The sequence below is a fragment of the Adiantum capillus-veneris genome, chromosome 1 (genome assembly GCF_014529385.1).
Source record: "Adiantum capillus-veneris isolate H3 chromosome 1, ASM1452938v2, whole genome shotgun sequence".
Taxonomy (NCBI): Eukaryota; Viridiplantae; Streptophyta; class Polypodiopsida; order Polypodiales; family Pteridaceae; genus Adiantum; species Adiantum capillus-veneris.
The window spans coordinates 136,396,512-136,420,173 of NC_140931.1; the positions used below are offsets into that span (position 1 = coordinate 136,396,512).

At 43.7% G+C, this 23,662-nt stretch overlaps 1 protein-coding gene across 4 annotated transcripts in view; it reads left to right on the plus strand.

The window, feature by feature from the left end:
• The window catches only part of LOC147465630 (uncharacterized), a 50,970-nt gene that overhangs the window by 25,230 nt on the left and 2,078 nt on the right, over positions 1 to 23,662 (plus strand). The gene's annotated exons all lie outside the window — the stretch shown is intronic.

The following is a 23,662-nucleotide window of genomic DNA, read 5'->3' on the forward strand; positions in this document are numbered from 1 at the left end:
GCAAAAATACACAGCAGGCTGTAATTCACTGTTTCGGGCTCCGTTTCGCGTGCCGGTCGCATCCGTAGCAAGTCCTCGAGCTCCCGCACCTGTAGGGCTACTTGCCCTTTGAATCGGACGAGATTTCTGGCGTGAAACCTCTCCGAATTCACCTGTACCTGCGGGGGATTAGCCGCTAGCTAATCCAGTACCTGTGCAAGAGGCTCTTGCCTCGGCAATCGCGCATGAACCCACACAACTGTACATTGGTCAAATGAAGAGCCCACTAGAGGGGCATAACATACTGCCAAAGGGGAGAGAGAGGGCAGTGCGTAGCGTGCAGGGCATCACTCCTGGCACCGCACTGTACATAGGAGGGAAAGCAAGCACTCCATAGCTCTTAACCTGTGACAGAGACTTGCAAAATGAGCCTCCTAGCTATAAATCACGTTTTTGCCTTCTCTATAAGTAGTAAACTGGCCTCAGAGTGCCAAGTGTCACTCATTTGTGCATTTTCCCGCTTTAGACCCTCGGGTCTAAAAATATCTCACCTGCAGCCTCTGTTGACTTGGCCACAGAGTAACAAAATGATCCCCATGTCAAACTGCACGTAATGACGCGAAGACATTTTCAGGTCCCAAAATAGCAGTTCCCTAAATTTTAGGAGATGCTACCATTGTATCTTTCTAGGTCATCCGACCCTCTTTGTACACTGCGGCCACATCCAGAACTGAAATGTAGTCTTGAAGACAAGGGCAAAAAGACCAAGGAATTCATGAGGGTGGACAAACAGTAAAGTTTGAGTACTTTTCAAGGTTTCCAAGGCTTTAGCCTTTATTTAACACTTTGATATAACATTTTTTGGAGGCCGCTATACAGAGCACTTCAAGATTAGACGAGCAACATCTTTTTTGAAAGGCAATGCACGGACATGATGGTCCACTCTTTTGTTAAGAAAAGCAGCACCGACAAAGTGGCTAAAGTTTAAGAGATTCTTTATCTCTTTGCGGCTCACTCAAGAATATGAACGGGACGTGATCACTGACTGGAACCGTCCTCCAAAACCCTTGGATACTTACTATTAGAGATTTTGGGATGTTTTCTTACCTGCTTCATCCTTTGCAGAAGCCTGAGTCAATACAACAATTAATGTGACATGCTAAGCACGGATTTGCTATGCATTCGGGTAACTTGACTTATCCACCAGATGAACCTTCAACAAGTTAAAACAGAAGCAGACGACCGAGAGATATACTATCTCGACTGACAGAAGAACAGAGAGATGAATATTTCAAAGTGGGAAAATGCTTTGAATGTGGAGGACAAAGATATATCTCTGTACGGTGCCCCAAAAAGGCACAAGAATAAGGATGACTAACAGATTGAAAATACAACAGGATGAGGAGATACTCGTTTCGGAACAGATATTAGATAGAAAATTGTGGATGAACTAGCATTATTTTGGCTTTATGAATTTATGAACAAAATAGTACTTTTTGAATTTAAGTACGAAAATAATGTTTTATGGAAGATCTTGCTATTTGTGAACAGATAGCAGGATCGAGAATGAGATGATTTTGGAGCAATCACATTTCCCGAATGAACGTGATAACGAAAAGAATCATAAATTTTGAATCATGAATGATTCAATGGAACTGTCGTGAGCGCATCAAGAGTTCTTGCGGGATGAGATGGCCACACGACTAGAACTGAATGATTGAATCACTCTGTTCAGTATGAACTCAATGTGTGATTGATTGATTGGGATCCCCGGAAATGATTACTCGCATACGTTGTTGCTTGAGTGCAGATGGAATGATTGACCAAATGACTGCAGCATTCCGGTCTCGAGAAATCTATGGACATGATCACAATATGGGATTAGTTAATACGACATCAGTGAGATCCGGGATGGATCTAGATGCGATTACTAAATACGTTGCCAGGAATCATGGTCCTAGATTAGAACGAAATCTACGGACGTGATCGCAATATGGGATTAGTTAAATCGACATCAATGAGATCCGGTGCGGATCTAGATACGATTGCTAAATACTTTGCCAAGAATCACGGTCCTAGACTCTATGTGATATGATTTGAATGTGATGTGATGTGATGTGACTGTCGTCTTTGTACAAGTGTTGGATTTCTGTCATCTAGTACGTCGGTACTTAAGAGTCAGTGTCTACTGAATTGGTTTATGGCTTATGTCTGATTTTGCAGGCATAATCGAGGGTGATTACAATTCTTTCAAGAGGGGGGTATGACACAAATTGATGATGTGGCACTGTTGTTGACGTGGATAGGACCGTATATAAAACTCGGAATCCACGCTAACATGATGACGTGGCGGACAGTACGGACTTCCATCGTGTGTCCTGCCAGATTCTCGTCTTGGGGTGACCAAGATTGTGACAGGGTGGACAAGCAATAAAATTTGATATCTTTTCGGGTTTTCAAGATGCACACAAGATGCTCGCATTTATTCAACAGTTTGACATATCTTTTTTTGGAGGGCGTTACTCAGAGCACTCCAAGATTAGAAGGGCAGCATCCTACTTGAAAGGAAATGCACGAACATGGTAGTCCACTCTTCTGTTACGAAAAGAAGCATCGACAAAGTGGCTAAAGTTCAAGACACTTTTTATTTTCTCGTGGCTCACTCAAGAGTATGAATTTGATGTGACTACCGCTTGGAATCATATTCGGATGGACTAGGTAGATACCGTGGATACTTGCGAGAGATTTTGGGATGTTTTTCTACCTGCCTCATCTTTTAAAAAGATCAGTTTTAAACAGCAAATCGAGCAATTTTGCTATGGACTTCCCAAAGAGATACGAGATTACTGCTTATTACAAAAATCTGAGTTTATACAGCAAGTGATGGGACATACTAAGCAAGGGTTTGCTATGCATTCAGGTAACTTATCCAATAGAACAACTTTCGACGAATGATGAAAGAAGAAGAGGAAAGAAAGATGCACATCTCCGATTGACAGAGGAATAGAAAGGTGAATACCTCAAAATGGGGAAGTGTTTTGACTGCGGGGAACAAGGACATATATTTGCACGGTGCCCCAAATAGGCACAAGAATAAGAACGAGTGACAGACTGAAATAGAACTGGGCGAGGAGATACTCGCTCCAGAATAGATACTGGGTAGAGAATTGAAAAAGATACTGATGAGTTGACAGTATTTTGCTTTATGATTTTATGACTGAATAACTTTGAAATAGGAATTCCTGAAGATGACTCTGATTTATGTATGAAATTAATGTGTGTGGAAGATCTGGCTATTTGTGAATAGATAACAGGTGAAATCGAGAATGAGACAATGATAAATTTGCATATGAATGCAACTGGGAGCAATGATAGCTCCAGAATGAACCCGATCATGATAAGAATCATGAATCTTGAATGATGATGACTAATGATGAATGATATGACTGGATACTATGGTTAGCGCATCAAGAATTCCCAAGGGATGAGATGGCTACACAACGATAAGATGACTAGTGTTCAGTATGAACTCAGTGTGATTGATGAACTGAAATTCTCGGAAATGAATCTGATTTTTGAATACTCACTCACGTGATTGTGTTTGAGTGCAGGATTGAAAGACGGAACGATAGACGAAATGATTGCAGCATATGACTGTAGCATTTCGGTCTTGAGAAATCTATAGACATGATCGCAATAAGAATTAGTTAATCCAACATTAGTGAGGTCCGGTGTGGATTAGATGCAATTGCTAACGTTGCCAAGAATCATCGTCCTAGATGTGGATGGATTTTATGTCATATGACTTGAATGTGATGTTATGTAATTGTTGTCGTTGTACAAGTGTTGGATTTGTGCCGTCTACTTAGAGTCTGTCACAAACGGGAGCGCATAACAATATAAAATATACTAAGATAAATAGGATTTATCTCTTAATATTGAAGCCAAAGGATATATATATATATATATATATATATATATATATATATATATATATATAGAGAGAGAGAGAGAGAGAGAGAGAGAGAGAGAGAGAGAGAGAGAGAGAGAGAGAGAGAGAGAGTACTGGGGACAAGAAGATGGGTTGGTCCCCCCCCGTAATAGTATCTTTATTACTGAGGAGAAGTCTATACAAGCACTTGAACCGAACGTATTACCACGTTCGTTCTAGAATAAGACTTGATGGTTCCCGAAAGCCTCAGCTTCCGACTCCTAGGGCAAAACCCTATTCCAAGGAACTTCCGTTCCTTATTCCAATTCCTCGAGAATCAAGGTTCTCGCCTCTGGATCTCACCTTCCAGACTCATGGCATGGCATCCCTGCAACTCTTTTCCAACTCTCTTTCCAGAGTCCTCTTCCCGCAAAACAACTCTGCTTTCCCGGACACGAAGTCCTTACTTGGGAATCCCAACTTCCGGCTTGAGAGACTACCTCTCTCCGATCCGTGGATCTACTTCCCAAACTTGGGTACGAAACCCTTGGGCTGATCTGGCTCTAGTTCCTCAGAGCGCTTTTCTCCTGCAGAGGCTCATACCTTCCTCTGCTCCTACTCCCTCACTAAGAGGAAGTACACCTGCAAACAAATACTCAGAGTTCATAACATGAAAATCGTTACCTTCAAAGTCTCGACGCTCGAAACGCAACTCCGTTCTCGAAAAGCAATTCCCCGGAAGAGATCTCTCCATAGAAAATCCTCTCTTCCAATCCTACACACAAAAGAGGTGTGTTCTCGGGTTCCTTCTCGTAAATCAGCCCCGTCTACGACGTTTATGGGCTGAAAACAGAGAAAAACAGCAACTTGTCGCGATGGAAACACGCTTCGTAGGCACTTCTTCGCAAGGGAACTCGCGCACTGGGTCTTGGCGACATCTGGTACACTTGGGGCAGCCATGGGCATCACCGGCAACGTCTTCTTTACGGCTGAAATCTGCAGCAGCATCTCCTCCTTGCAAAGATTGGTGTTCCCCTCTGAGTGAGGGCATGTGATGCTTTTATAGCTCCTAGCCACTAGCACGAATAGCTGCTCGCGCAGAGATGGCGGCCGTTTTTTTTTTTTTTTTTGTTCAATTCTGTTCTAGCAGAAAAAGAGAGAGAAAACGTTGGCTGATCTGTTGCCTTATTTATCAGATGGCTGCCCACTTATTAAGTGGGCGGTCGGCGTATTTTAAAAATAGTCTGAACCTGCCCAAAAACTCAATAAAACCTTATAAGTTAAAAACAATGCTTTCACAGCACTTCCCAGGTGTCCTTGGATGCAATCACATGCACAGTTACAATGCAGACATAGACTTCCTCGCGGGAAAGCATCTGCTTTCCCGAAAAGCAATCCCGCTTTCTCAAAAAGCATCTGTTTTTCCTCAAAGTTTCCTCTGAACCAATCTTCATTCAAGTGCTTGCTTTTTCCTTGTGCACAATTCTAACACAGTTCGGAATTTCCTCCCGACTGGATATTCCCTTTCCGATGCACCCGTCACCCCCCTTGTGACGCATCAGGAATACCATCACCTAGTCCTTTCCTACCGAACTTACGATACAATCTCCTTCACGATGCTCTATGTCACCCATCCTATGATGCATCAGAGATGTCCGTTCCCGGATGGTCGGATACTTCTTTCCGATGCTCTCTGTCACCCATCCGATGTGACGCATCAAAAGTACCCATTCCTGGTGGCCTTACAGATATTCCTGTTCTCAGTGTTCCCGTCATTACTTTAAATGACGCAAGAGGAATACTCTGTACTCGGATTTCTCCAGTGAGAAAAGCCCTCTCACTTAAAATTCCAATAATTCATTTAGAATTAATTTTCCTTGGTGTTCCAAGCGAGAAAACCCTCTCACTTATAAATCCAATAATTCATTTAGAATTATTTTTCTGTAAGATAAAGCCAATTTAGCAACATCCCTCTCGCTCATAGTTGACACGTACGGTCACGTACGACGGGTACACGTACGAAGACGTGGTACTAATCGAACTAAAAAAAATTAAGACGTACGGTGACGTAACGTACGATGCAAAAAAGAAATCATGCATCTTACACATGATAGATCATATGAGTCATGACATTGACCTTAGTACTTAGTACCAGGGCTAGAAAAAAACATTTTTCCTAACCGATCAAAATAAGGAAATTCTCCGGGTTTTCAGGTCAAAATTTGAAGCTTTTGTCGGTAATTACACTAAAACTTGTGTAAATTTGCTGGTTTTCTTAAAGGCAAGCTCAAAATCTAATCGAGATTTTATAATTTCAGTCGGTTAAAATACACTAGACCCCGGTTTTTTTCTAACACTGCTTAGTACTAAATACTTGTAACTTAAGTCTTACAAGTTAGAACATGAAAGATGTGTCCATGGACATTGGAAACGGCAATGTCTGAAGAAAGAAGAATCATGATCTCCAAAGTGGTGGTGGCCATAGTAGATCCGCTACCCGAGCCTCGTCGCACATAGGTTATGGGTGTTTGAACTTTGAGCCAATGCATCCATTGGGCTCTTGTTCAAATGCAGTCGAGATGCAAAACATTCCCACACCAAAAATCGCCCCCGCTATAAAAAAAAATATATTTTTTTTAAAAAATAAAATAAAAAATAAAATAAAAAATACTGGACGACTCATGTACGGACGTACGAGTCGTATGGTACAGTACGGAACGTACGGAACGTCCCGTACGTCGAACGTGGACAACCCTGCTCTCGCTTATAAACAGTTGTCCTCAACTGTAGAGGTCCAACTGAACTGCCGGGGAGAAACCAGAAAGATTCCAAATCTTGCTCAATGGTGAGTTGAGCTAGTCCTTTCTCAAAAGAGAACTTAAAATTCAATCAAACAAAAATTCAATAATTCAATACTTACCTTACCGGTTCATGTCTTTCCGCTAGGACCTCGAGGATATCCTTCACCTTTCATTAAAGTTACGAGCCATGTAAGAACTCATCATTCGCGTCTTTCCAACAGATTGTAAGTTTCCTCATCCGAGAATCTATTAACTCAATTCCACCTTCTCAATTCCGAGAAGAATAAACCTCCTAGAAATCAATCTAGGTCTATGTCCTTGCGCATAACCTTGCGCTATTAGTCCTGAGGATATTAAACCTCTTGTGTCCTCCCGCATAGGGCATGTCGAGAGCATTAAGCTCATGTGAATCTTCCTATGGCAGAACAAGTGTGTCATCCTACCAAAGTAAGTTCTTATTCCGGGCCTTTGCTTTGGGTAGGCCAATTGTTCTGATCCAAAGTTTCCTTATCTAAGACTTTGTTAACTTGATTCTGTCTTCTCAAATTCGAGAAGAATAATCTTCCTAGAAATCAATCTAGGTATTTGTCCTTGCGCATAATCGTACGCTGTTAGTCCAGAGGGTATTAAACCTCTTGTGTCCTCCCACATAGGGAATGCCCAAGTCATAGAGCATTAAGTTCGACGTCTTTCTTCCACAATTTGCGATCACCTTAAAGAAGGTTCTTGTTCCACGCCGTCGCTCAACGTAGGCGGACGGTTCCAGTCCGAAGATTCCTTGTGCACGACAGCACTTCCTTCCAATCGTTTCCTCCTGCGAGTTATTACCACTAGCAGTGATTTCCCGACGCCTATTAGCCTCTCTTCCTTACAAAATCATAAAAAATGATTCACCTTGCGAGCATCAATGACGATCTGCAAAATCTCAGGCAGATAGGATTCTAGCCATAGCATTTTCTGAACGTACGTTCAAACCCGGTTCACAATAGAGCGAACCCTCTTTGAATCTCACTGATGTTCTCCCATATGTAATTCTTACCATTTTGAAACGGTTGGCGAATTATATTCTTACGAACATAATAGTTCGAATTTATTCCAGCAGCGTGTAAATGCTACTTGACCTGCTCATGGAGAAACATATACCGCAACCAAAAGTTGCTACTGTAATGGTAAAGGCACATAGCGTACTCAATGATCAACGACCATCGGAAAACCTCTTCTCCGTAGAGAAACTCAAATTCCTTCTACCAAACACATCTCAAATAGAGATTCTCGTGTCGGAATATTCTTGTGCGCAAAAAGGCGCTCAAGAGAGTATAACAAACTCTCGTCCAATTCCTTGGCATAGGTCTGCAGCTTCGTGTGTTTCCATGTACTCCAAATTGTACATAATTCTTAAGCTGTGTTAAAGTTTCGGTGAACCTGGGAAATTACCTTCCCTTCGTAAGATCCTTAGAGCGAAGACGCTCAACTTGATGATCACTTGGCTCGATCTTAGAGTAAAACCCGCTCATCAAATAATCTAGGATTTCAATCCTTGGATTTCTCGAGCACACGCCGTAGTTGTCACTTGCTCCTTCCCTCGTAAAGAGTGTGTTCATTCACTTGTGCGAAAAACTACCATGTCTTCCCTGACCGGGTAGGGGGTGTGGGCTTAAAGAGTATTCAAGCTTGATGAAATCTTTTCTTTGCTGGAAAGCTCAGAATGGTTCCTTCATAATTTTCCTATCCGCAGTAGCAGGTAATCTATTTGGGAATTACCGGATACCAGATTAATAGTTGACCTTCCGGCTAGTTAAGCAAACCAATTCATCTCAGAAAACAATGTTTCAGTTTGATCCTGCTCTCATAAACACTCGAGAGTGGTAGTCCCGGTTAGACATAACCATATCTTGTGCAAAAGAGCAAACAAGCACAATGCACTTTATGATTTCCTCAAAGATGTAACTTTGATTGAAAACCTGCCCTCTCACTTGAAGTTCGAGGGTCTTCTATTCAAGAACTCAGGAGTTAGATTGAATTCCCTTACTCCAAACTTTCTGTGTTCAATGATTCCCGTCCCACTGTGGGGATTAGATTCTATGTACACTGAGGTGTACACTTTCAGCTTGTATTGCTGTCTCCACCATCCACTGCAAAGTATCTTGCAGATGTGTTTACAAATTCGGACAAAAGAATTCTTCATCTTTCCTTCCTCAAAGAGGATCAAGAGTGGAGCTACCTTGGCAGGAGTAAACCACTACTTGCTTGGGCAAACAAATCCCAATCTTCTTGGATGCCTTCCTCAAAGCGTAGAGGGAAAAAATAAAATAAAATTTGTCGGAAAATTCAGCCTTGAATTAAATCCAAGTCTTGTTGTAAGTTGCTTGCAGAGCTTTGGTATACCACCAAGTACTTGCAATCCCCTTGAGGTGTTTGGTCACATGCCTCATGTCACGAGGACGTGGCAGTTATTAACCATGTCACAGAGATGTGGCAACTGCTAACCTTGGTTGTTGGTTTCTTTCCAATGGGGTTTATTTTATTTGTTTAAGACCCTCTTTTTGAAGTAGCAAACGGTCGGACATTGTATGGCCAATGTGAACGGTAGATTCACCCGCAAACGGGAAGTGGTCGGCACTGGAATTCGTATGGTAAGAGGATGTCTAGGCTCAGAGCAAGATCATATAGGTCCCCCCGTCGCACTTACCAAGTTGGTGGATACTAGGAAGTGAACTCAATTAAGGCGTAAAGTCAAGGTGGGACTACCAACAAAAAGTATCCGACAGTTGGGCCACATTGCACTTTTGGATGCGGCTCCAATGAGGATAGATGGTCAGAAGACCAGTGGGAACCCAACGGAAGCATCTCCTAAAATTTAGGGAACTGCTATTTTGGGCCGTGAAAAGTGTTCGCGTCATTACCTCCGGTATGACTAGGGAACATTTTATAACTTTGCCGCGAAGTCAATCGGGCAACCGGTCAGGATATTTTTAAGTGGCAAACCCGAAACGGGAAAATGCTTGAAAATGCGCCAAGTGTCACATTTTCGTGAACTTTCCTCTTGCAGAAAAATGGGCGCTGATTTTTAAGCTGGGAGAGGCCTCATTTGCAACCTGTCACAGGTTAAGAGCTATGGAGTGCTTCCTTTCCGTCTCATGTACAGTGTGGTGCTAGGAGTGATGCCCTGCACACTACACACTGCTCTCTCTCTCCCCTACGTGCAGTTATGTGATGCCCCACAAGAGGGCTCCTCATTTGACTGATGCACAGTTGTGTGGGTTCATGCTTTTGTGCTGAGGCAAGAGCCTCCTTGAGCAGGAACAGGGGTAGCTAGCTGCTGCTCCAAAGCAGGCACTGGTGAGGGTCATAACCTCACCGTACAGGTGCAAAATCAGCGCTGTGTATGCGCTGTAAATTCACTGTTTTTCAGCCATACGGACGCCAGGACCATTGGGAATCGTGCCCCACTCGCAGAGGACAGTTAGGGGACTGTTTGGGGCTGAAAACAGGGCAAAAACCAGTAAATACAGCGTGCTGAATTTGCTGTTTTTGGACAGGAATCAGAGGGTATACGACAGTGCAAGCGAGTTCCAACAGGGGAATTGGTTTCGCGCAAGTTTTGGGGCTGTTATGCTACCGAAATTTGGCCAAATCAAATGGTATCTAGGTGGATACACGTGAAGGATTCCCAGGACCGTCTGCTCGGAGCATTCTAGCTTCCGAGCCGTGTGTGTATTCAAGTGTTAACTCCCGTCGCAGGTTCTCTTTGCAAAGTGCTCTGTGTGTGTGTTTAAAGTAAAGAATTTCGGGTGAAAGCCAATGCCTACCGCCCTACGGGCCGGTTTCACCTCACCTTCGACACTTCTCAGAAATTGCCGTTTGCAAAGACAACTTCAAACTGTCGAATAAAAGCAGTAGCTTTCAGGACATCTTCCCTTCCGTCAAAAGTATCAAACTTGACCGGAGTGTTCTGAGGTCTAAAGACCTTCTTCATATCCTTTCCGGAATGACGGGATTTCTTGGCTATGGTTCTGGATTGATGTTCATGGATATTTTCTGGATTCTGAAGGATCTCGAGCATTCCGCTCCTTAGATTCTCTAGTTTCTTGAGCATCATGCTCTTGTCGCCTTCTCAGAGAATCCCAAGCCTTGTGTCGACTTCTTGTAGAGAGAAAAAAAAAATTTCCTACTCTACGAGCTTTTCCTTGCAGGACTTAGGGTTCCGCCTGCTTACTTCTCTCTTGGCTTGTCATGGCTTCTTCCCGTATCTTCCCAGAGTCGTCCTCCTTTACAGAGAAAGAGAGGAGACCATGCTCTGATACCACTGTCACAAACGGGAGCGCATAACAATATAAAATATACTCAGATAAATAGGATTTATCTCTTAATATTGAAGCCAAAGGATATATATATATATATATATATATATATATATATATATATATATAGAGAGAGAGAGAGAGAGAGAGAGAGAGAGAGAGTACTGGGGACCAGAAGATGGGCCAGTCCCCCCCTCGTAATAGTATCTTTATTACTGAGGAGAAGTCTATACAAGCACTTGAACCGAACGTATTACCACGTTCGTTCTAGAATAAGACTTGATGGTTCCCGGAAGCCTCAGCTTCCGATTCCTAGGGCAAAACCCTATTCCAAGGAACTTTCGTTCCTTATTCCAATTCCTCGAGAATCAAGGTTCTCGCCTCTGGATCTCACCTTCCAGACTCAGGGCATGGCATCCCTGCAACTCTTTTCCAACTCTCTTTCCAGAGTGCTCTTCCCGCAAAACAACTCTGCTTTCCCGGACACGAAGTCCTTACTTGGGAATCCCAACTTCCGGATCACAACTTGAGAGACTACCTCTCTCCAATCCGTGGATCTACTTCCCAAACTCGGGTACGAAACCCTTGGGCTGATCTGGCTCTAGTTCCTCAGAGCGCTTTTCTCCTGCAGAGGCTCATACCTTCCTCTGCTCCTACTCCCTCACTAAGAGGAAGTACACTTGCAAACAAATACTTAGAGTTCATAACATGAAAATCGTTACCTTCAAAGTCTCGACGCTCGAAACGCAACTCCGTTCTCGAAAAGCAATTCCCCGGAAGAGATCTCTCCATAGAAAATCCTCTCTTCCAATCCTACACACAAAAGAGGTGTGTTCTCGGGTTCCTTCTCGTAAATCAGCCCCGTCTACGACGTTTATGGGTTGAAAACAGAGAAAAACAGCAACTTGTCGCAATGGAAACACGCTTCGTAGGCACTTCTTCGCAAGGGAACTCGCGCACTGGGTCTTGGCGACATCTGGTACACTTGGGGCAGCCATGGGCATCACCGGCAACGTCTTCTTTACGGCTGAAATCTGCAGCAGCATCTCCTCCTTGCAAAGATTGGTGTTCCCCTCTGAGTGAGGGCATGTGATGCTTTTATAGCTCCTAGCCACTAGCACGAATAGCTGCTCGCGCAGAGATGGCGGCCGTTTTTTTTTTTTTTTTTGTTCAATTCTGTTCTAGCAGAAAAAGAGAGAGAAAACGTTGGCTGATCTGTTGCCTTATTTATCAGATGGCTGCCCACTTATTAAGTGGGCGGTCGGCGTATTTTAAAAATAGTCTGAACCTGCCCAAAAACTCAATAAAACCTTATAAGTTAAAAACAATGCTTTCACAGCACTTCCCAGGTGTCCTTGGATGCAATCACATGCACAGTTACAATGCAGACATAGACTTCCTCGCGGGAAAGCATCTGCTTTCCCGAAAAGCAATCCCGCTTTCTCAAAAAGCATCTGTTTTTCCTCAAAGTTTCCTCTGAACCAATCTTCATTCAAGTGCTTGCTTTTTCCTTGTGCACAATTCTAACACAGTTCGGAATTTCCTCCCGACTGGATATTCCCTTTCCGATGCACCCGTCACCCCCCTTGTGACGCATCAGGAATACCATCACCTAGTCCTTTCCTACCGAACTTACGATACAATCTCCTTCACGATGCTCTATGTCACCCATCCTATGATGCATCAGAGATGTCCGTTCCCGGATGGTCGGATACTTCTTTCCGATGCTCTCTGTCACCCATCCGATGTGACGCATCAAAAGTACCCATTCCTGGTGGCCTTACAGATATTCCTGTTCTCAGTGTTCCCGTCATTACTTTAAATGACGCAAGAGGAATACTCTGTACTCGGATTTCTCCAGTGAGAAAAGCCCTCTCACTTAAAATTCCAATAATTCATTTAGAATTAATTTTCCTTGGTGTTCCAAGCGAGAAAACCCTCTCACTTATAAATCCAATAATTCATTTAGAATTATTTTTCTGTAAGATAAAGCCAATTTAGCAACATCCCTCTCGCTCATAGTTGACACGTACGGTCACGTACGACGGGTACACGTACGAAGACGTGGTACTAATCGAACTAAAAAAAATTAAGACGTACGGTGACGTAACGTACGATGCAAAAAAGAAATCATGCATCTTACACATGATAGATCATATGAGTCATGACATTGACCTTAGTACTTAGTACCAGGGCTAGAAAAAAACATTTTTCCTAACCGATCAAAATAAGGAAATTCTCCGGGTTTTCAGGTCAAAATTTGAAGCTTTTGTCGGTAATTACACTAAAACTTGTGTAAATTTGCTGGTTTTCTTAAAGGCAAGCTCAAAATCTAATCGAGATTTTATAATTTCAGTCGGTTAAAATACACTAGACCCCGGTTTTTTTCTAACACTGCTTAGTACTAAATACTTGTAACTTAAGTCTTACAAGTTAGAACATGAAAGATGTGTCCATGGACATTGGAAACGGCAATGTCTGAAGAAAGAAGAATCATGATCTCCAAAGTGGTGGTGGCCATAGTAGATCCGCTACCCGAGCCTCGTCGCACATAGGTTATGGGTGTTTGAACTTTGAGCCAATGCATCCATTGGGCTCTTGTTCAAATGCAGTCGAGATGCAAAACATTCCCACACCAAAAATCGCCCCCGCTATAAAAAAAAATATATTTTTTTTAAAAAATAAAATAAAAAATAAAATAAAAAATACTGGACGACTCATGTACGGACGTACGAGTCGTATGGTACAGTACGGAACGTACGGAACGTCCCGTACGTCGAACGTGGACAACCCTGCTCTCGCTTATAAACAGTTGTCCTCAACTGTAGAGGTCCAACTGAACTGCCGGGGAGAAACCAGAAAGATTCCAAATCTTGCTCAATGGTGAGTTGAGCTAGTCCTTTCTCAAAAGAGAACTTAAAATTCAATCAAACAAAAATTCAATAATTCAATACTTACCTTACCGGTTCATGTCTTTCCGCTAGGACCTCGAGGATATCCTTCACCTTTCATTAAAGTTACGAGCCATGTAAGAACTCATCATTCGCGTCTTTCCAACAGATTGTAAGTTTCCTCATCCGAGAATCTATTAACTCAATTCCACCTTCTCAATTCCGAGAAGAATAAACCTCCTAGAAATCAATCTAGGTCTATGTCCTTGCGCATAACCTTGCGCTATTAGTCCTGAGGATATTAAACCTCTTGTGTCCTCCCGCATAGGGCATGTCGAGAGCATTAAGCTCATGTGAATCTTCCTATGGCAGAACAAGTGTGTCATCCTACCAAAGTAAGTTCTTATTCCGGGCCTTTGCTTTGGGTAGGCCAATTGTTCTGATCCAAAGTTTCCTTATCTAAGACTTTGTTAACTTGATTCTGTCTTCTCAAATTCGAGAAGAATAATCTTCCTAGAAATCAATCTAGGTATTTGTCCTTGCGCATAATCGTACGCTGTTAGTCCAGAGGGTATTAAACCTCTTGTGTCCTCCCACATAGGGAATGCCCAAGTCATAGAGCATTAAGTTCGACGTCTTTCTTCCACAATTTGCGATCACCTTAAAGAAGGTTCTTGTTCCACGCCGTCGCTCAACGTAGGCGGACGGTTCCAGTCCGAAGATTCCTTGTGCACGACAGCACTTCCTTCCAATCGTTTCCTCCTGCGAGTTATTACCACTAGCAGTGATTTCCCGACGCCTATTAGCCTCTCTTCCTTACAAAATCATAAAAAATGATTCACCTTGCGAGCATCAATGACGATCTGCAAAATCTCAGGCAGATAGGATTCTAGCCATAGCATTTTCTGAACGTACGTTCAAACCCGGTTCACAATAGAGCGAACCCTCTTTGAATCTCACTGATGTTCTCCCATATGTAATTCTTACCATTTTGAAACGGTTGGCGAATTATATTCTTACGAACATAATAGTTCGAATTTATTCCAGCAGCGTGTAAATGCTACTTGACCTGCTCATGGAGAAACATATACCGCAACCAAAAGTTGCTACTGTAATGGTAAAGGCACATAGCGTACTCAATGATCAACGACCATCGGAAAACCTCTTCTCCGTAGAGAAACTCAAATTCCTTCTACCAAACACATCTCAAATAGAGATTCTCGTGTCGGAATATTCTTGTGCGCAAAAAGGCGCTCAAGAGAGTATAACAAACTCTCGTCCAATTCCTTGGCATAGGTCTGCAGCTTCGTGTGTTTCCATGTACTCCAAATTGTACATAATTCTTAAGCTGTGTTAAAGTTTCGGTGAACCTGGGAAATTACCTTCCCTTCGTAAGATCCTTAGAGCGAAGACGCTCAACTTGATGATCACTTGGCTCGATCTTAGAGTAAAACCCGCTCATCAAATAATCTAGGATTTCAATCCTTGGATTTCTCGAGCACACGCCGTAGTTGTCACTTGCTCCTTCCCTCGTAAAGAGTGTGTTCATTCACTTGTGCGAAAAACTACCATGTCTTCCCTGACCGGGTAGGGGGTGTGGGCTTAAAGAGTATTCAAGCTTGATGAAATCTTTTCTTTGCTGGAAAGCTCAGAATGGTTCCTTCATAATTTTCCTATCCGCAGTAGCAGGTAATCTATTTGGGAATTACCGGATACCAGATTAATAGTTGACCTTCCGGCTAGTTAAGCAAACCAATTCATCTCAGAAAACAATGTTTCAGTTTGATCCTGCTCTCATAAACACTCGAGAGTGGTAGTCCCGGTTAGACATAACCATATCTTGTGCAAAAGAGCAAACAAGCACAATGCACTTTATGATTTCCTCAAAGATGTAACTTTGATTGAAAACCTGCCCTCTCACTTGAAGTTCGAGGGTCTTCTATTCAAGAACTCAGGAGTTAGATTGAATTCCCTTACTCCAAACTTTCTGTGTTCAATGATTCCCGTCCCACTGTGGGGATTAGATTCTATGTACACTGAGGTGTACACTTTCAGCTTGTATTGCTGTCTCCACCATCCACTGCAAAGTATCTTGCAGATGTGTTTACAAATTCGGACAAAAGAATTCTTCATCTTTCCTTCCTCAAAGAGGATCAAGAGTGGAGCTACCTTGGCAGGAGTAAACCACTACTTGCTTGGGCAAACAAATCCCAATCTTCTTGGATGCCTTCCTCAAAGCGTAGAGGGAAAAAATAAAATAAAATTTGTCGGAAAATTCAGCCTTGAATTAAATCCAAGTCTTGTTGTAAGTTGCTTGCAGAGCTTTGGTATACCACCAAGTACTTGCAATCCCCTTGAGGTGTTTGGTCACATGCCTCATGTCACGAGGACGTGGCAGTTATTAACCATGTCACAGAGATGTGGCAACTGCTAACCTTGGTTGTTGGTTTCTTTCCAATGGGGTTTATTTTATTTGTTTAAGACCCTCTTTTTGAAGTAGCAAACGGTCGGACATTGTATGGCCAATGTGAACGGTAGATTCACCCGCAAACGGGAAGTGGTCGGCACTGGAATTCGTATGGTAAGAGGATGTCTAGGCTCAGAGCAAGATCATATAGGTCCCCCCGTCGCACTTACCAAGTTGGTGGATACTAGGAAGTGAACTCAATTAAGGCGTAAAGTCAAGGTGGGACTACCAACAAAAAGTATCCGACAGTTGGGCCACATTGCACTTTTGGATGCGGCTCCAATGAGGATAGATGGTCAGAAGACCAGTGGGAACCCAACGGAAGCATCTCCTAAAATTTAGGGAACTGCTATTTTGGGCCGTGAAAAGTGTTCGCGTCATTACCTCCGGTATGACTAGGGAACATTTTATAACTTTGCCGCGAAGTCAATCGGGCAACCGGTCAGGATATTTTTAAGTGGCAAACCCGAAACGGGAAAATGCTTGAAAATGCGCCAAGTGTCACATTTTCGTGAACTTTCCTCTTGCAGAAAAATGGGCGCTGATTTTTAAGCTGGGAGAGGCCTCATTTGCAACCTGTCACAGGTTAAGAGCTATGGAGTGCTTCCTTTCCGTCTCATGTACAGTGTGGTGCTAGGAGTGATGCCCTGCACACTACACACTGCTCTCTCTCTCCCCTACGTGCAGTTATGTGATGCCCCACAAGAGGGCTCCTCATTTGACTGATGCACAGTTGTGTGGGTTCATGCTTTTGTGCTGAGGCAAGAGCCTCCTTGAGCAGGAACAGGGGTAGCTAGCTGCTGCTCCAAAGCAGGCACTGGTGAGGGTCATAACCTCACCGTACAGGTGCAAAATCAGCGCTGTGTATGCGCTGTAAATTCACTGTTTTTCAGCCATACGGACGCCAGGACCATTGGGAATCGTGCCCCACTCGCAGAGGACAGTTAGGGGACTGTTTGGGGCTGAAAACAGGGCAAAAACCAGTAAATACAGCGTGCTGAATTTGCTGTTTTTGGACAGGAATCAGAGGGTATACGACAGTGCAAGCGAGTTCCAACAGGGGAATTGGTTTCGCGCAAGTTTTGGGGCTGTTATGCTACCGAAATTTGGCCAAATCAAATGGTATCTAGGTGGATACACGTGAAGGATTCCCAGGACCGTCTGCTCGGAGCATTCTAGCTTCCGAGCCGTGTGTGTATTCAAGTGTTAACTCCCGTCGCAGGTTCTCTTTGCAAAGTGCTCTGTGTGTGTGTTTAAAGTAAAGAATTTCGGGTGAAAGCCAATGCCTACCGCCCTACGGGCCGGTTTCACCTCACCTTCGACACTTCTCAGAAATTGCCGTTTGCAAAGACAACTTCAAACTGTCGAATAAAAGCAGTAGCTTTCAGGACATCTTCCCTTCCGTCAAAAGTATCAAACTTGACCGGAGTGTTCTGAGGTCTAAAGACCTTCTTCATATCCTTTCCGGAATGACGGGATTTCTTGGCTATGGTTCTGGATTGATGTTCATGGATATTTTCTGGATTCTGAAGGATCTCGAGCATTCCGCTCCTTAGATTCTCTAGTTTCTTGAGCATCATGCTCTTGTCGCCTTCTCAGAGAATCCCAAGCCTTGTGTCGACTTCTTGTAGAGAGAAAAAAAAAATTTCCTACTCTACGAGCTTTTCCTTGCAGGACTTAGGGTTCCGCCTGCTTACTTCTCTCTTGGCTTGTCATGGCTTCTTCCCGTATCTTCCCAGAGTCGTCCTCCTTTACAGAGAAAGAGAGGAGACCATGCTCTGATACCACTGTCACAAACGGGAGCGCATAACAATATAAAATATACTCAGATAAATAGGATTTATCTCTTAATATTGAAGCCAAAGGATATATATATATATATATATATATATATATATATATATATATATATATATATATATATATATAGAGAGAGAGAGAGAGAGAGAGAGAGAGAGAGTACTGGGGACCAGAAGATGGGCCAGTCCCCCCCTCGTAATAGTATCTTTATTACTGAGGAGAAGTCTATACAAGCACTTGAACCGAACGTATTACCACGTTCGTTCTAGAATAAGACTTGATGGTTCCCGGAAGCCTCAGCTTCCGATTCCTAGGGCAAAACCCTATTCCAAGGAACTTTCGTTCCTTATTCCAATTCCTCGAGAATCAAGGTTCTCGCCTCTGGATCTCACCTTCCAGACTCAGGGCATGGCATCCCTGCAACTCTTTTCCAACTCTCTTTCCAGAGTGCTCTTCCCGCAAAACAACTCTGCTTTCCCGGACACGAAGTCCTTACTTGGGAATCCCAACTTCCGGATCACAACTTGAGAGACTACCTCTCTCCAATCCGTGGATCTACTTCCCAAACTCGGGTACGAAACCCTTGGGCTGATCTGGCTCTAGTTCCTCAGAGCGCTTTTCTCCTGCAGAGGCTCATACCTTCCTCTGCTCCTACTCCCTCACTAAGAGGAAGTACACTTGCAAACAAATACTTAGAGTTCATAACATGAAAATCGTTACCTTCAAAGTCTCGACGCTCGAAACGCAACTCCGTTCTCGAAAAGCAATTCCCCGGAAGAGATCTCTCCATAGAAAATCCTCTCTTCCAATCCTACACACAAAAGAGGTGTGTTCTCGGGTTCCTTCTCGTAAATCAGCCCCGTCTACGACGTTTATGGGTTGAAAACAGAGAAAAACAGCAACTTGTCGCAATGGAAACACGCTTCGTAGGCACTTCTTCGCGAGGGAACTCGCACACTGGGTCTTGGAGACATCTGGTACACTTGGGGCAGCCATGGGCATCACCGGCAATGTCTTCTTTACGGCTGAACTCTGCAGCAGCATCTCCAGCTTGCAAATATTGGTCCTCCCCTCTGAGTGAGGGCATGTGATGCTTTTATAGCTCCTAGCCACTAGCTGGAATAGCTGCTCGCGTAGAGATCGCGGCCGTTTTTTTTTTTTTTTTGTTTAAAATAATTCTGTTCTGCCAGAAAAAGAGAGAGAGAAAACCCTGGCTGATCTGTTGCCTTATTTATCAGATGGCTGTGCACCTATTAAGTGGGCGGCCGGCGTATTTTAAAAATAGTTTGAACCTGCCCAAAAACGCAATAAAACCTTATAAGTTAAAAACAATGCTTTGACAGCACTTCCCAGGCGTCCCTTGATGCAATCACATGCACAGTTACAATGCAGACATAGACTTCCTCGCGGGAAAGCATCTGCTTTCCCGAAAAGCAATCCCGCTTTCTCAAAAAGCATCTGTTTTTCCTCAAAGTTTCCTCTGAACCCATCTTTATTCAAGTGCTTGCTTTTTCCTTGTGCACAATTCTAACACAGTTCGGAATTTCCTCCCGACTATGGATATTCCCTTTCCGATGCACCCGTCACCCACCTTGTGACGCATCAGGAATACCCATCACCTAGTCCTTTCCTACCGAACTTACGGTACAATCTCCTTCACGATGCTCTATGTCACCCATCCTATGACGCATCAAAGATGTCCGTTCCCGGATGGTCGGATACTTCTTTCCGATGCTCCCTGTCACCCATCCGATGTGATGCATCAGAAGTATCCGTTCCTGGTGGCCTTACAGATATTCCTGTTCTCAGTGTTCCCGTCATTACTTTAAATGACATACTAGGAATACTCTGTACTCGGATGTCTCCAGTGAGAAAAGCCCTCTCACTTAAAATTCCAATAATTCATTTAGAATTATTTTTCCTTGGTGTTCCAAGCGAGAAAACCCTCTCACTTATAAATCCAATAATTCATTTAGAATTATTTTTCTGTAAGATAAAGCCAATTTAGCAACAGAGTCAGTGTCTACTGAACTGGTTTATGGCTTATGCCTGATTTTGCAGGCGTAATCGAGGGCGATTACAATTCTTTCAAGAGGGGGTTATGTCACAAAATGATGACGTGGCAGTAATGCGCGGACGTACCTGATGAAGTGGCAAAGTTGTATGGACAGGCCGTAAATTGCGTTGGCATGATGATGTGGCAGCAATACAGACTTTCGCGTTTTGCTATGCGACGTGGCAGGTTGTATGTCTTTCCGCGATTTTCGTTGGTTGCTTTTGGGCCATAGAGCTTTTGAGTTTGCAACTTTTCATGTGCTTGCTTTTGATTTTGAGGCCAAGGGCCTAAATATGAACCGAAGTCCACTTCTCCCCTTAGTTACCTAACGAGCTTCTGAGCAGAGAGGGCCCGCGGGAGTTGTAACTTTGCTCAAGCGTTAATATTAAAATAAATATCGAAAGGGGCGCTAGATTTTTGGGCCAATACCTCTGGGCACGGAACTACCCCGGGCTGTGTCGACTCTATTGAACTGTGATAAAGTTTTGTGAAGTCATTTAAGGGATTCTCTCGTGTCGTGGCAGATTTTCGACTTGGGGTGACCAAGTCTGTAACACTTTTAGACTCTTAGCTTTTCATGTAAATTGCTTTTGAGGGGCAAGGGCCTTTAAACATGAGATGAGGGCTCACTCTCTGGCATGCTGCTGTGTGGAGATGCAAAGAAGTGCTGCCGGTGTTGTACTGAGTTGAAGCAATATAAAAGAAATATTGAAAGGGGCACCACCGTTTGGGGCCAGTGCACTCTTGGGGTGGAAGTCCACCACTTCGTGTCTTGTGTGCAATGTATCTCTTTCAGTTCGGTTGTTTTGAAGCGTCCAAAGTCTGTTCGGTCTATTTTTTTCCGTTGGCACATGGTGCCCTCCTGTTATAGTCGTTCTCCGAGGGAAGCTTGGCCAAAAGTCGAGTAGCCATGTCCTTTGAAGTGATCACCTTGCCACAAACAAAAAGCCCGTCTCGAAGTTGCTGCAGTCAATAAATAGGAGCTTGTAGTGAAGAAAATTGCGAGTACTGTAGATTGAGCAGTCTTCTCAAGGGCAAGGATCAGATCGGGGTAACTGTCACAAACTTGGACACCCCACGTCAAGATTCTGTCACGACACAGCACAATTTCACTTCAAATTACTTCACAACTTTAAAATCACAGTTCAATTTGGTTGACACGGCCTGGCGTAGTTCCGTGCCGAGAGAGATTGGCCCCAAAGACTGGCGCCCCTTTCGGTATTTCTTTTATATTAATCTTTGAGCAAAGTACAACTCCCGTAGGGTCCTCTGCTCTTAGACTCTACGTCTAGATGCCTTGAGAAGTGAGGCCCTTAGGGCTCTTTTATTCTTACAAGGGATGCCAAAAGCAGAGCCGCAAAATCAGTTAAACTCAAAAGCAAAAGTTCCAAAAGCAGCTGTTTTCAAAAATCTGCAATAAAAGTAGTCAGCGTGATTTACGGAATTTCCGTATAGCTGTCAGCACAAAAAGCGGGCATGTCCGTACAACCTGCCATGTCAGCCTGTCAGCGGAAAATCCGGATGTTCCGTATTGTTGTCACCTCAGAATTCGTACCACTTGCCACGTCAGCATGTTAGCGCAAAACCCGGAAATTCGTACTGTTGCTACGTGTGTGTTCGGGCAGAACTGCCACGTCATCAATTTGTGACAATAATTGCCTCATATAGGTTGCAAAGGTAATCCCAAACCTCATGTGCTAATCGAAATGATGTAAGAAGGGAAATCGTAGAATCTCTCTTCGTGTTGACGCTCAATCCCCCTCTCAATCCCTGCACGTGTTGTTACAAGCTTGGACACTCCAAGCGAGAAATCAATAGGTTGCAAAGGTAATCCCAAACTTCATGTGCTAATCGAAGTGATGTAAGAAGGGAAATCGTAGAATCTCTCTTCGTGTTGGCGCTCAATCCCCCTCCCAATCCTTGCACGTGTTGTTTCAAGCTTGGACACTCGAAGCGAGAAATCAATAGCAACACATGAACAGAAACTTCAAAACCATTGAACTTTAATATAGAGATAAATGAGATAGAGATAGAGAGAGAGAGAGAGAGAGAGAGAGAGAGAGAGAGAGAGAGAGAGAGAGAGAGAGAGAGAGAGAGAGAGAGAGAGAGAGAGAGAGAGAGAGAGAGAGAGTCGACATGGCACAGCGGAGTTCCGCGCCGAGAAGCACTGCCCCCAAAGACTGGCGCCCCTTTTGGTATTTCTTTATTATTGATCACTGCAAAGTACAACTCCCGAGGGTCCTTTGCTCTCATACTTTGCGTCCAGATGCTTTGCAGAGTGAGGGCTCTTATAGACAGTACAAGGGATGTCCAAAAGCAAAGTCCCAAAAGCATCAGGTTCAAAAGCACCGAACCCCAAAAGCATATGCTCCCAAAAGCTAGCGCAAATCTCGGAATTTCGTACAGCTTGCCATGTGGCACAGCTAACACAAAACGCGGAAAAACCCATACAGCCCTGCCACATAAGTATCCGTACAATCTGCCACGGCAGCATGCCAGCGCGATTTATGGAAGTCTCTCCCAGAGTTCAAGCTTTTGGTCTTTAGGGTTTTAAGCCCCATGACCGGTGCTCGTAAGTTCTTCAAGTTTTTTGGGTCCACTCGGCCATTTCTCTTCTAGTTGGTCATGCCACGTCATCACTTTGTGGCACGTGTAGGCTGTCTTTGTTAATCCAAAACGTACTACTTGCTTATTTTTTTTTAAAAAAAAAGACTCTACAGCTTGTCAAAAACTCACCTCCCATCCAATTTTAACCCCTCCCTTGAGACCATTTCACATTGACTGGTCTCCATGGACGAGTTAGTCAAAGTGCATCGGAAGGTATGGTGACAAGGGAACATGAGGCCCTCACTCCTTAATCTACTCTTGGGAGATACAAGAGCCACCACTAGACAGAAGGTGAGACTAGCAAGAGACAATCACCACAGAAAGAAGGGAAAAGTGAAACCGAAAACCCTAAAGAGGAAGTGAGAGAAAACGTAACCTTGGTGGGGTGGGGGGTGGGGGGGGTCAGGCAGGCATGCGATGTGGTCAAATCCAGCAGCCTGGCATTTGTAGGGAATCCTGATCTTCATTCCTGTCGCTCTGGATACATTTTTGTGATTGCAAGTGAGTATCCAATGAGGTGAAGAAGCTGGTACTTTTATAGTGCCATCTTCGCTCCAAAAGACAAAGGAGACAAGCTGGGTGTTTGCCAAGTATGTACTCTGAACGTGCGCTCTATGTTCAACTTGTAGCTTCCGAGGATAAGGGGGGGGCCCCTTCATGCTATAGCAAAAAGGAGGCGGTCTATTTTAATTACGTCGTATGGCTCCATGCACGTGGTTGTTGTAGAGTACCAAGACCCTTCTTTGCAAGCCTTTTCTAGGATTTGAACATCAGTGATCAGTGGGGAATGTTTGTGTGAGCTCTTTTGTGCTTTTGTTGCATAAGCTTA